Consider the following 14,019-nt stretch of genomic DNA (forward strand, 5'->3'; position numbering starts at 1 on the left):
CCATCGGTGCGTAGCTGCCCTTACGTCGAGCGTTGATTTAGCGATTTCAGAACTGGTTCCAGAAAGGGCTTTTGTTACTGTTATTAATTGCAGCGGACGCATTGCAACAAGCATTCTATTGTCACGAATGCTAAGAAAGCATCTAAAGTTACTGATAGATATCAGAAAAGAAGGTCTCGAGTGGAAAGGATTAATACCCCACGACTTTGATCGTCCAAGGTAAAATTTTAATATTTTTATGCAAAGAATCAATTTAACGCTTGACAGAGAAATTCGACGAGGAGTTTCAGCCTTGGTTGTCAAGCTCGTCTGATCGAGATCGAAAAGTCGAAAGGGTTCGCAGACGGTCGAAAACGAGGTCGCGGTGGCGGCGGCGCGGGCGCAAGCAACGCGCGAGTTCTGAAAATATCGCGACGCGATCGCCAGCGAGGACCCGCGAGTTGAAAAACCGTGCGAACCGCACGATAAATTCAACGATTCGCCAAAACAGCCTCGTATTTTCAAGGCCTTACGACCCACGCTCTAACGGCACTGCTGGCTCTTCTTCTTTTTCCCAGGCTTAGGTTCCTCCTATACGTTTTTACGTCCCATCTTCGTTTCCCTAATAATGGAACGCGTCTTTGTGTCCAGACGTGCCGGCTCGTAAGCAGTACTTTATACCAGCAACGTGGCCTCCAAAAACACGAGTCTGATTTGTGCACCACGTGGAAGAACTTGGAAAGAGCTTTTCCAACGAGGAGTGTTCGTTATCGTTGTGTTGCAAATTGGATAGAGTTCCCCTGCTCGTTTGCGAAACGTCGAAACACTTGTGCCGGCCCCTGAATACATCACGAGCACGAAATTTCAAATGTACACAAGGTTAGGTTTAAAAGTAGCCCTTGGGAGTATTCCATGTGTAACGATATACCGAGTGAGTCAACTACGAACACTTGCCTGTGAAAATTTCACAGAAATAAGTAGCGCTCTGACAACAACTTTGGTAAAAAGAAACAGAAAATTAACTTCGTATGATGCAAAATATATATATATATATATAGAATAAACAGGTTTAAACTCTTTCATAAGCGATGGATCATAAATTTCACATTTTAAAAGATAAAAGAATAATATAGCCTTCGTCGTGTATGCTATATTTATTTTCCAGTGACACGTGTTTTTGCTCGCTGCTTAAGCAACTTCTTAAAAGAGACTCCAAAGGTCTATAAAAGATTATAGAATCGTAAACTGCAGAAAAAATGTAAGAAAATGAGCAATAAAGTACGCAATCCAACAGCTATGGCCAACGACACGCGACGCTTTCGAAGAAGTGTGCGAAGAACCGTCCTACCCAATTGAGGGTGTAGAAAAACACGAAGCGTCATTAGTGTCAATGTAAGTGGGTCACGCGGTTTGTGGAAATGGAAACAGAAAAGAAAATATTGAAAGCGCGAGGACTGTAATTTTATGAACGAACGAACCAAGAACGAAGACGTTCTCGACAATGAAAATACTGTATCACCATTTCGTCCGTCATTTTAACATGTGCCATCATGTAATTGCTTATACGCGCTGTGATACTTGATGCACAATTGTTACATTTCAAACATTTTTTTTTGCTAGTATTAAATTTCAATCAGAATTCTTTTTTAGACTTGACGCAAACAAAAACTTGTATTCGACATTTTAAGTCGAAGTAAATACACCGTACGAAAAATGTAAGAGAGATTATTTTCTGTTAAGCTAACAAATTGAAAAATGTACTATTTTCAGTTATGTTACTTTTGAAAGAAACGTGAGATATATGACCTTCTAAACATAACATCATTTTATTATGCCACAACCGTTCTTTGTCTGTGTCATAATTTGATGTCGATGGCCAGAAATTGTTAACGAATTAACCCTAACTGCACGAACAGGTTTGACCGATGTAGGTTTGAATCTAGGAATCGTCGTATAGCTGATCTATGTTAAGAGTAAACCAGCGCGCTCCCCCTTTTCTTTTTAGTTTTTCACATGGCAAGCGTGCAAACGCGCCCCTCGAACAAGTGCCGTAACATTTTATGGCGCATAAAACGGTGACTTTATGCTAGCACGATTCACGGGCTCGAGTGGCTCTTTTATTAATTCACGTCACGGTGTTTTACAGTCATCGAGCGCTCGCCTAGCTCGCGCGCGTCGTCAAATTTAAGTTCGAGTATGAAAATTAATTTGCATTTCGCAATTTGTTCCTTGGCCCTTGTACTACACCGTTTTAAAGCTTTAACTTCTATTACTGTTTAATCTGGATTTATTGTTAATATAGAATTACTTTCTTTCATGATTCATGCCGTCCTACGGAGCGCAATTATTACACTCGTTCCTCGAGCGATAAAGGTAACCGAACGCATGCGTGCAACGTAACGGAGTACGTACCTAGGTTGAATTGCAATTCAGATTTTTCATATATAGGATAAATTGTACAAGGATGAGACGAAATTTGTACCTACGTCAGAATTTTACTGGAAGGTATATCGTTATTAGTTTTGATGTCGGATATTCGTTCAATTGGAAAAAACTAAAAGTAAAAGTAAAGCTCTAGATTCTTGTGTTTAAATAATTGAAATGTATCACAGTAAAATTCATTTCTTAGATACAGGTCAAAAGTATCTTTCCACGAGTAAGCTCTAACGAATACTAATTACGTACAAATCCAATCGGTCCATTCGGCAATTTGAAATTATGAAATCCCGTAATCCAGCCAGTACGAGGCGAAAGTGAATAGCCAATCTCGATTTGACCTCGAGACACGATATATCGTGCAAGTATTAATAGTTATGACGTCGATTCGTATCAGGCGTTTATTGCTAGACACTTTTCTACCGCATTGCGTTCCCTGCGCGTGCACACTTAGCGGGAATTACATTGAGTGCGTGCGCGAACATCGGGGAACGAGGCAACTCGCATATCTCTTTTATGGTTCTCGTTTTAAGAAGTAAATCGAGGAAAAGCACTGCCTTCGAAAGTTAATAATGCGTCGGTGAAGATTAAAATTACGAGCAAAGTTCGTCATTGCTGTATCTTGGGCCTCTGTAGTGCCTAAGTAGGTTTCATCGTTGGATATTATCGTTGGAAGAGCTAGTTCCTTGCTAGATACAGAGAAAACAATTCCAAGATGTAACGAGATTCTTTATTATTTTTATTTCCAACAACTAACAAATATTGATAAAGAAATGTTTGAAATATTATTTTGCAATTCCAACTTGAATATGTTGTACGAACGTAAATTGTTTAAATTGTTTTATTCCTCGCGATGAAGCCTAGATAGGATCACCTATCCGACACGTATTTTTCAAAAACTTGTTCTTACGTCTGATGCTAATTCGTCATCGGAATTAAACACACAGAATTAACGAAATACCGTGACCAAATCCGCAACAAAATATTTGCCGCGACCGCGACGCGACGCGACGCGACGCTGCTCGAAGGTTACAGAAGAAGGTGTTGATCGGATGCCAGCCTAATGAAAAGATATATGTATCATAAATTCTCGGACGCTTTACCGATTCCTTTCGATTCCCTTTCTTCGTGAGCGGTGCGCTACGATTTCATCATCCCATGCTGCGAGGACAACGCCACGAAATCATTTGCAGCACGCGTAATTCTGGCGCGAGCGGCCACCTTCGTGCGAGACTTGTTCGTATTCTGAAATATACGTTCGTGTTTTCTACGGAAAAAATTCCGGTGGCCTTGGTCCGCAAATGGCACGATATACCAAGGGTTTGCTAAATTAATGAAACGATTCACCTGAGCTCGCATCTTCTACAAATGATGGCTGGTCGGTACGAGAAGGGAATCCAGTTCTACTGGCCAGGTGAGAAAAACACCGAATCAATTTAATTGGAGCAGCAGATTTACACCGATTAAATTCTTGGATCGCTTACGCGAGGGACATTCATTCATTTGATTAGCTACGAGATCGAATTACCGCAATTATGTTCATGGTGAAATTTTAGACTCCAAGTTGCTTCGGTTTCAAGCAGGAAGCAATTAATTCATTTTTGTTTAAGATTGAAAATCGAGAATTTACAAGAAATACAAATTTTAATACTGCTAATAGTAAATATAAAAATAGTCAAGGACATGGACAAATGAATAAATATATAAGATATACAAAATAGGATATCGTTTAATATTTAGAAGACAAAACATACTTTAATATACGTATCTGTTCTTCATGTATGTATATACAAATCTCTCTGAAAGTTGTCTATGAAAGAACATTTTTTAGGAATAATTCTTAGATTGTCTATATAAAGAATGAAATGCGTATGAAATTCATATAAAAAAACAGTGTACATATTTCATTCTCTACATATGTACAATATACTACATAGTTACAATGGTAGTGCACGTGTGATTTAGGAAAATAAATATTATTTTATATAAAAACAAAATAAATAATTTCTAAATTCAATAGTTATCTAAACTACAGATAGTGTTATAATAGCAAATCGAAGCATCTCCAGTTTAGAGTTTAACAGCCGCTTAGGAATGAAAGGTACAGCTTGTCTGACTACGCACGGTCATGCTCTACTACGTTAACCGAGCCATTCAAGAATACATAGTCTCGGACAAAACTGTCAACAGATCCGATACAACGGAAAGAACCGCACTGATCGATAAACACAACTGTCGATCAGTAATTGTCTCTGTTCGATAGGAAAACTGCCAAGATTTCACTGTCGGCAGAATGTCGCGAACGGCAAAGTCGCACACAAACGTGTTCCAGGAAAGCCGCAGACGCAGCGATAGACACGTTTCCCGTCACGATTCGCCTGATCGCGTGCATACGCTATCATCGTGCCGGCGCGAATTCAACGATGGGAATAAGATACATCGTATTGTCTTTGGCAAAACTTGAATGGAGTTGGTTGTCTTCTTCAAATTTCCTCAAGCTCGCGAATTAGAATGTAGATTATGAGGTGGAATCAAAGTCTTCATATAAAAATAAACAGAATTTTAATCAAGAAATAAAGACGACAAAAGTATTCTTAATAGTCGAGCCTGAAACGAGTGGATTACTTGGTGGTGGACTTGGGCTAGGTAAGCTTCAATCGTTCCTCCCTTTGAGAAAGCATCCGATAATCTTGGGATGCTAGTTCGCGCCGTCGAGGCAGCTAATCAAACGATATTCAAACCGATACGAAATTTTCTGATGAACGATTCGTTCGGAAGGAGCCTGTAAGAAACCGTGTGCGATGCCCTTTGCTGCCATCATACCTGCACGGCCGTGTGTGAAGAAACACGTGCGTGTGTGCGTTTGCCCGAGGAGCGGTGGCTAGGTCACGGTCAGGGCGATGCCCTCTTCCCTCGGAAGAGAGGAGAGACTTTACGTCGGCTCTCCTTCGCTTCTTCTTCTTCTTCTTCTTCTTCTTCTTCTTCTTCTTCTTCTTCTGCTTCTGCTTCTTCTTCTTTTTCTTTTTCTTTTTCTTTTTCTTTTTCTCCTTGTTAGATCATGCTGAAAGTCCCCTTCTCGGATGATCCACGTATCCGTTCGAGCGTATCTTACGCCGTGGCCGCGGCCGCAGCCGCGCGGCGCTCGAGACTATCTACTTGGGTTAAGTCGGCCCTTTTTGTGAATCGGGTGCCGTTTTTAGAAGCGCCAATGCGTGGCATACGAGTCCCCCCGTATACGCTCTTGCAATTTACGGGCGGCCTTCGTGTATTTATCACGCGTCGTTTCAATTGGTAATCAATTTTTTTCTTTTCTTTTTCCATTATACGGATTTATGGCCGCGTCGACTGCTAATGGTTATCAACGATCCCATTGGCCCCCTCCCATTATGTGAACATATATAAATGAACCGTGCAATGAAAAATGTAAACAAACGTATTGCCAGATGACCTTTTATTTTATTACAAAAATAAATGTACCGAGAATATATGTACATGCAATGTGTGACACTGCAGAGTATCGAAAGAGAAAGTTTCGGATATGCCCTTTCAAGTGGCAGTTAGAACCATTCCTACACATGTAGTTTCCTAGAGTCTAAAGTCAGATGTGTGAAAACTGCAAGGTATACAGCTACAACTAGCTTCTTCTTGTTTCTCGTAATGTTTGTCTGTCGGTATTGACCAGTTCTTCCTAGTGAGAAGATCTCAGAGATCTTATTCGTGACATTTAATAATAAAATCACATTTTTTACTAAATAAAATTAGTATTTTATTATTTCATTATTCCCAATTTCCAATACGTAACCTCGTACACCATCCAATCTTCGATTACCATTTAAAGTGACAAATGGCAAAAATAGTGTAAATAATTGGAACCATCGACCTTAATAATTATAATCATAATGAGAATACAAGCAACTTGACTAATAAATAAACTCGTCGGAGAATAAATTCGTCCACGCATTAATATTTCTGGCGGTTAACTATTGCGTTATAGCGTCGGTCCACGCGCCGGCGCCGTGTCATGCGTTATAATTTATCGTCCAGGTTGGTCCGCTCGGGATTGTACGTGATCCCTTGTCGAGAGGAGCGATGGAAATCATCGATAAGAGCCAGCCGTCACACCCTCGCGGAAAGATCATCGCGGAAGTGTTCTCGACTCGAGTGATCGACTTTATTCAGCACCGCCCACGCGCGCTCGTAAATATAATTTCTCGCTAATCATGCACGCCACGGTACGCCGACTATTAACCACCCAGCGAGCCACACCGAGCTGCCTCTAAATGGTTCCGCTGCATCAAGGGTGCGTTCTGTCGAATCAAACGAGACCGTACGAGATCCACGAATACGTTTCAACGAACCAATTGAATATTCATTCTCATATGTATGATGATTTTGTCCAGAGAACGAACGTAGAATACAGAGAGGAACGGTGGAGCCCTATTTGGTTTATTACACCTATAGAGACCCAGTCAAGCTATCGTGGGGGCTCTGTTGTGTAGTTTCAGAAATCCTTCGTTATTTTTCAAATCCTCGTCACCCTGCCGTACATTCTAAGAATTTCCGGATAGCTTGGTACAATTCGAAAGATCTCTCGCGTCGGATAGAGGAGCGCACGGTTGTTCTATTCAGAGTTACCGGGCAATCGGCCGTGAGACGTCAGGCTATCGGTGTATGCAATCGCGAAACCAGACAGGGGAAGCCCCGTAGGTGCGCTCTCCCGTATAATGCAGTTATCGGCGCGGCGGGCTACGTTAATTGCATCGCGTGAAAGTGGGGCATCTCGAATCTGCGATCTCTCGCCTGTCCCCTCTGTTACGGAGCCAACAGGACGTCGAATGCCTTCGTAAGCGCACCTAACCTCCCTCCGCCCTTCCTTTTCGAACGTGCGTAATGCACCCATCGGCGTCGCGCCTCGTCGTTTCCGTCGGCGTCGGGCCAATTTATTCCCGTCGCAGCCGTGAGAATCGTTCCGTGCATCGGACGATAATCGCATGCGACGCGCGAGTCACTTTCTCCGCGACGTAACTCAAATTCTCCGTGAGCATAAGAATCTGACTCCTCGTTTATTTTCACACTCTTCGATGCATCCTGTTTAACGGGCTAGCTTTAAGGAATTAATCAAAGTTATTTCCAACAAAAATTAAAGCCGTTCTGGTTAAATGTTTAGTAATGTTTTTTTTGTTTTAACTTTTAGTAATGTCATTGATTCAAGCAACAGTATTTCCTTTTTTTACATTGTGCTTTGAAACGTTGATTCTAGGTCCTCTTCAAGTATCGAATATCCTTCGATATTGCAAGTTTCATTTTGTATCGTGAGTTTAAAGGTGACTCAAAATTAAGAGTCGAAATATTAGTCCTTCTTTCACCCTTATAAGCCTCTAGTTTGATAGTCTATAAACATATACAAGTCCCATAATCGTATAATTATTTATATTAAAACTTGAATCAATTGTGGTAAATGTTAGAATTACAAAAGCTTTCAAGAAAGCTGCTTTAAAAAATAAAGAAACACATAAAAACAAACAGGGACCGTATGAAAGTACCGTTCTATCCGTACCAGCGCCTTAGAAGGCACAAGGACTCTATCGCATAATTCCATCATTAGAAGTCAGCCTCCTTGCATCCGTGAGAAATGGATCGCCCATCGTGCGACTAGAATCCGTAAAGAACGTTTCGTGATTCGAATCACTTTCTCCCGGGGCGCAACTCAAATTCCATTCAATGGCATGGAGTGAACGTTCGTGCTTAGATGGACGTAATCGCTCGAGTCTATTCCGAAAACGATTACTTGCACTATGCAGAAAATACCTGTATGTAATTACTAATTGCAAACACTGAGACAGATTGTTCGACACTTCCAATGTATTCGTAACACGATTCTTTCTATCAATTAGGTTTCGTAATTGTACGTGTATGTAAATCAATCGATTTTTTCAAGTATATAGTCTTGAATATGTGTTTAAAAGACATTACATAATATAGTAAAATTGTATCGTAAGATTCGAGAAGGTAACGATTCCATAGAATATCGAAGCACTCCTAATACGATTTAAAAAGAGAAAAGGAGATCAGTCTGGATTAAGAAGAATATGTGCCACCAGTGACAAGAGTGCGAACATGGTCGATGAATTTTTGCTTAGTTGCAAGCATTACAAGGACTGACCGACACAGCTGACCCGATACGACTTGCAATTTCCTCCTGATTAATCATTGTGTCGTTTGGTTACTTCATGCGGTATAGATTCAAACTTTGACACCATATTTTCTTTCATATACTTTTCCTACTTGTATTCTTATCTACTTTCCTGTTTTGCAAAACTATTGTTCCTTTTGTACCTTTCGTAATCTTGTTTCACACATAATCATATTCATACTGTGTACTTCTTAGAACTGATGTACGGATGAAGATAGATACAATTATCAAAAATTTATGTTACCTTTCTCTTATCTGATGTTAGTTCGAGGCGAGAGAAGCAAATCAAACATCTATGGAAAAATTCTGGAACGTATGCATTCGGTATAATCAGATTGCGTGACGGAGCTAGGCGCACAAGAGATTCCAGGGTACATCCAACTGGCAGGAACTGCTTATAGAAAAACACTTTTACCTTCTAACGAGAGCTGCGCGTGCACGCATATAGGTGTACACACAAGATAAGTAGAAAATAAAGCGTATAATGCGCACGTAATGCGCTGCGTCATTGCGGTTTTCAAATTGATTTCCTTGCAGAATATTATATCGGTACTCGTTACAGTTCTTTGCTGCTTTGTTGAAAGCACGATAATCTAGATGATCATGATGGAAGATGCTCGCGTCCAAATCGTATCACGACCATTTTTATATAATCAAACGAGCGTTTCTTGGTGGCAAGAACACCGAGCTGCTAATTTCTAGAGAAACGTCACATAAAGTTCATTCAATTCAATGTCTTGATATTACCTACATGTACATGTATATGTATATGTATATGTATATGTATATGTATATGTATACGTATATGCCCTCATCAAAGTGAAAATATAGTTTATATTTTTCCAATGCATTCACATTTTTATATAAAATAACAACAATTTTCCTTTTGTTGGACAAATAATCTCTTTTCTCAAGAAACATAAATTCACAAATGTGACTGTCCAGATTGATCGCTTTTTTACTTTCGTTCACTTTTACAAATCGAAATAAAGTTTAACCATAAATTTCACGGTGATTTATGCTGTTGAAATTTGAACATCGACAAGTCCACGATAGACACTTTTTGCAGCATAGACACGGCAGCTCGCTGCTTTACGACAAACTATAACCGTAAAAGTGTACCACTCGTAAAGGTGACTGGTTTTATGATCGTAATTCGCCTCGCGTTATGACGATTCTTCGGGATTATTCCGCGTGTCATTCTTCTTGGCGTATTTCACTTGGTGACGCCGCGCCGCGCCGCGCCGCGCCGCACCGGATCTATGTCGAACCCACGCACCTCTGCTATCGATAATACATAAAAAATACAAGGAGGCTACAAGCGTGGTTACAAGCGTTAATTTAATAGACTGGGAAAACATTCGTTAAGAACAAATTTATTGTAAACGTATAACCGTAAATTCAGCGTTTCGACGAGTTAAATGTCATCGATGACTCCAGGCACTTATCGGAGGTGAAACATTCGATAAACGAATAAGCATATTCTTCGAATCGTCACAGAAAATGAAACAGGTGAAGTGTGTTATGAAATTATGAAGAATTTAGCTGGTTCTCCAGCGTTTAATAATAGAATGTAACTTTTGATCTATCTCGTGTTAACGTTATATTGCAAGTCTTAACTTCTGTACATACTTTGTAATTGAACGTGGTAAGAATACTTCATTTTTAATCTGGCTTTGTGTGAATTTTGTACCATTTTCAGTATTTCCAAAATTTGACCAGTTCACGTAAAATACAAGATTTTAGCTGAAATGAAAGAATATGAAACCATTTTGATTAATGCTCTCTAACCGTTAATATATTTATTTTAACTAGAATATGAGAATATGATATAGATTTAAACTTTTGCTGAAAAATTTAATAAAAAAAAGAGACAAACTTGGAACTATTTGCGCAATCTTCTGTGAATTTCTATAAGGAAAACTTGAGATCCCATTGCTCATCGTGACAGAATCTTTGCGAAACTGAAGCAACCTTTGCATTTGCACGACTCAGTCATAAAAGAATCGGAATGAAAGGAACTGCACAGACAGATCACAATTCTTCCGAGGAAAAATATCTGATAAATATCAGCGAGGACAGTGTGTTTCTTTAAATTGTTAGCGTTCCGCAATGTCGTATGAAATAATTTATGAAGGAGACTACCATCGACGAAACATCACCACAGGATTGGTGCAAGTCTGTCGTTGATCCACCATTAACGGTTCGTTCTCACGGATGTCTGGAATATTAATGATCCACTTAAACCGACAATAATATGTTTACACCAACGATTTATAAGTGGTTGAAAGACGAGCTCCAAGATTCGATATTTTTCTCATTCGATACTTTTCGTACTTGGCGACGACGCGAAACGATTTATGACTGACCAACGTCTAATTCTAGTCAGAGAAAGTACTTTCGAAATATGGTTTATATTAAATATAGTATTATTTAGTCATTGTCTTAACACCAGAAAGGCTCGAACGATTATTAGCAAGAAATTAATACTCGTATATCAAACAATTGTAAAGAATGTTTCGGAAAAAGTGGAATATAAATAAGGAAGTGTTCTTAAACTAATCTACTTTATCACTCTGTAATGTATCTAATACCAATCATAAGAAGCTTCGGTATGTTAAGTAGGTTAATCTAGATGAATCTCTTTTTTTAATCATAATGTAAATGTAAATTATTATCAAGAATTTTACTATATCGAACCAAGTACAGTAATTCTTTCATTCTGGAATTCAACTCATTCTTCGGAATTTCCAAGCGGATCCCTTAATCAGTTTAAGTATCCTATCTTTGGAATTATATTTGATGGAGTATCGAAATTAGCCAAAAAAATAGATCCAAGTATATCATGAAACCATACCATAAGTTTGAGAATGTATAATAAATGTTTGTATAAATCATCAAAGTCAGCTGTTATTAGAATATTCAAGAGACGCAATCTTGCGTACAAGATCGACGAAATGTATTTATTGTTAATATAGAGACAAGTCCAAATCAGTGGAATAAAATGATCAGAAAGGGAAAAAAGGATAATCGAGAAACTTGAAAATTCACACTCGTGATTTTACAATTTACAATGCCAGGGCAAAGGGATAACATATAAATCCTGCTGGCGATTAAATCGTCCAGATAAAAAGATAAAGAAAGTCGAGGACACGTGCAGTATGATCAAGTGGTCGAAACGTCAAGGATAGACATAAATACGTAACATGATAAACGGCAACGCGTTAATTGGTCTCCAACAGTGTGCGCGTATCTACCTTTCGGTTAAGTGAAGTGATCGAATGCTGGTCTAGTCGCGAGCTAATCGCCGAGGGACTCGCAAACTCGTATTTTGGTCCACGCGAAAAATACTGTGAATTAATGGCGATACGGCTACTGGTGCAATATTTATTGCTACGGTATTAATAGAATGTTCATTCTGCACGATGCGCATTAACAAGTCGCCAAGGTGCAAAATACGAGCTTGTTAATCAAACGGAAACGTTTATTCTTATTCTTATTATCACAACAAATATAACATCTGTACAGATTCTCGAATATTTAAATACTTTTTAATTTTCAAATGTAATTTTCAATCGGCACGTGTACACCTTTTTCCAAATTAATTTCCGTACTTATCTTCCGTCCTATTTCATTGTAATATTTCAACTGTAAGTATGTATATTCCATTGTAGTATTCGTATGTCTCTAAAACACGGCTCTAGCCCAAACAGTCTAGACTCGAGACACAAAACGAATAACACTTTGTTCGAGACTGCAAGTTAACATCTTTCGCTTTGTACCGTGAATTAAAGCGAAAAGTTGATCGCGACAACTGGTCCGAATTATCGAAGACATGCTTCGAAGCTTCGCGGAGAACGAGGCTGCTGTTGGAAGAAGACGTGTATGGCATACGTGGATCTGAATAGTAGTTGAATATTTTCCGAAAACGGCTCTCGAATTAAGAAAGTTTACGGCGCGTAAGTTCGCGGCGCGGCGTGGCGCGCCTCTGATATTCGCGTGCGAAATCAACGAACGGAATAACAGCGTGACGATCAGATAGGACACGAATCGAGCACCGCTATCTCGCAGTTTGTTGGCAAAGGACAGCTTTATGTGCAACTTGCGCGAAGCCGCGACTGCATGCGGTAGCGCGACGATCCAATGGCGGTGCCGCGAGGCGGTTGCGCAACGATTCGTTATATGAGAACCCGCCACACTGAATCCTTGCACCGAAGGTTGAGCTGACCCTTCCTCGTGTCTAGGTGCATAGCCACACGGCGCAACAATGTTGCGAACCCGTTTCGCCCAACACTAAATCTTCCTGGCGTTGTAAAGTCCGTGATTAAACGTCGTGGCGCGCCCTAACTCGAACTATTAGCCACCAAGTTAACCCATTAGAATCAGCAGACGACAGACGGTCGCGATGTCATTATTTCCGAACTGGTTTATTTGCCTTGCTCAGCGGTTCATTACTTTCATTCTGTGGGTAAAAAAGACATTTGCCCGAGGGGCCTCGCAAAATCACCGAGCTCATTGCTATTCGAATGCAAATTAGTCGAAAACTCATGGCTATGCCAGATAAATTCATTAAAAACTCTTCGCTTTTTACGACAAATTAATTTAAAACGCGTTGGTATTCGAGATAAATTAATTAAAAACTTGCTGCCGTTCAAGACAAATTAATTGATCAGTTGCTTGTAAATGTAGAACACGTGGTGAATGCTGCTATTAATTTCTTATTGATTTTTACAAGCAAAAGCAAAGCTATGGAACGTCAACATCCACTGAAAATGAAACGAACGTAGAAAGGTTTCGCCTAAAAAGACGATAAATTCCAGAAATTCCGTGAAGAGTGTCTCGAGACACTCATAAATAGGTTTAAACTTGTTCCTATTTGTACATTGTGTTTCAAAAGTTTACAGCATCTTTGTTTATACATACAGGCTTGTGTTGAAAATATGCTTTAAATGAAGGAACAGAGTAATATTTTATACTCGAATGACATTTTGAAAAAAATTATATTTCTTTAACCGGAACCTGTTTGACTTGGTTTCGGCCAATTGCTACGCGCAACGCGAGTGATCGATCAACACTGATTCAATCTTCGATAAAATCAGGATCGAAGTAGCAGCATGTTGTGGCTGATGTGTGTAGCAAATCAGCTATTCATGAAAGAGAAGTACGCGCGGATAAAGTAACGAGCTTCGTCTACAAAGTGTAAGCAATGATCGTATGTGAGCCCAGTGAAATCGTATCTTGATACTGGTACTCGAACGCAAAGGTAACGACTTTTCTGAAACGAAGAAGGATAGCAATCGCGAAAAATGAAGACTGGTGCAAAACCAGATCGTTATTTTTAAACAGAACATTTAAGATTACTCTTAAGTATCATATATATATGGTGAGCTTAGGCATTCAATACGGTATAT

General features: G+C 39.6%; 1 protein-coding gene across 6 annotated transcripts in view; it reads right to left on the reverse strand.

Annotated features, from left to right (window-relative positions):
• Window positions 1-14,019, reverse strand: part of LOC128890785 (serine-rich adhesin for platelets) — a 133,110-nt gene that overhangs the window by 33,426 nt on the left and 85,665 nt on the right. The gene's annotated exons all lie outside the window — the stretch shown is intronic.

Source organism: Hylaeus anthracinus, unplaced genomic scaffold (assembly GCF_026225885.1).
Source record: "Hylaeus anthracinus isolate JK02 unplaced genomic scaffold, UHH_iyHylAnth1.0_haploid 12001, whole genome shotgun sequence".
Taxonomy (NCBI): Eukaryota; Metazoa; Arthropoda; class Insecta; order Hymenoptera; family Colletidae; genus Hylaeus; species Hylaeus anthracinus.